Below are 1244 nucleotides of genomic sequence, written 5' to 3'. Positions count from 1 at the left end.
TCTGAAGGTTTCTTGGCTTCTTGTCCTCTTTATTAGGGAGGCTGCACCAACTCCATTCTGGGCCGAGCTGCTCCCCATTCCCAGGCCGGATCGTTGGACGGCCCGAGGCTCTCTCTGTCCATCCTGCTTTTCTCCCTCTCCTTTCCCAGGTATGCCGCCCTAATTCACGCGATGCACTCCTGACTTTCTCTGTGATGTTCCCTGGAGACCCAGATGGCCACGGGCCCTAATCCAAACTGCCTCCCTGCTGGCCTGGTGTCTGTCATCGGCTCCCGCTGGCCTCCCTGCTTTCTCTCTCACGCCCTCCCCATCCCATTTCACTTAGAGTGGCAGTGATCCTTTAAGAACTCAAGTCAAATTGCAACACCACCACCANTCTACAACAATCAATGGCTTCCCCTTGTCCTTAGAGTAAAACTAGCAAACCCTTCCCTCAGCCTCCGGGACTCTGTAATCGTAGAACAGACAGACTGCCGTCTCTCTGCCTGCATCTCTAAGCCTCTCCCCTCGGCACACAGAGACTCGGCCACACCAGCCTGCTTCTCCTTACTTAGATAGTGCTCTTCCCTCCAAGCCCTGGTTTCACATTCAAGTTTCAGCTCAAATGTCACCCGACGGAGGAGGACCTGATCTAAGTGACGTCCAAATAGGGTTGCCACATTTAGAAAATAAAAATCAGGACGCTCAGTTAACTTTGAATTTTGGATCAACAAGGAATAATTTTTGTTTGTTTTAGCAGACATATGCCCCAAATATTGCACATGCTGCATCGGACACATTTGTACCAAGAACTATCCTTTGTCTGGAATTCCCATTCCCCTGGGCGTCCTTCGTTTTGTCCGGTTTCCCCAGCATCTCACTTTATCACCTTCGCGGTAGTTAGGAGCATCCAGAATTACCCGGTTGGTTTGTGATGTTTCCCCGAAAGCCCCCCACCCCCGCACGACACACACTCACGTGGAAGCTTTAGGGAAGCGGAGGCCTCAAGGGCTCCCCAAGGTACCGAGGGCCCAGGCAAGGTGGACCAGTAATTTATCACCACGATGTGCCATAAACTAATACACAGCGTAGTTACCCTACTTTCTCATTGCCGCCGGCCGTGGCTCAAGTGCTCTGCAGCCCAGGGCGCACGTGCGGCTCTACCAGCACCCTGGGGTCGTCTTTCCGTCTGGCGGCCTCAGTTTCCCCACTCGGTGAGGAAGGGGCGGGGCTAGGGCCGCCCGGCTCGGGGGCGTGGCCCCGGC

The sequence above is a fragment of the Crocuta crocuta genome, unplaced genomic scaffold, assembly GCF_008692635.1.
Source record: "Crocuta crocuta isolate KB4526 unplaced genomic scaffold, BGI_CrCroc_1.0 scaffold458, whole genome shotgun sequence".
Classification (NCBI taxonomy): Eukaryota; Metazoa; Chordata; class Mammalia; order Carnivora; family Hyaenidae; genus Crocuta; species Crocuta crocuta.
Note: the sequence above shows the minus strand (reverse complement) of the source record.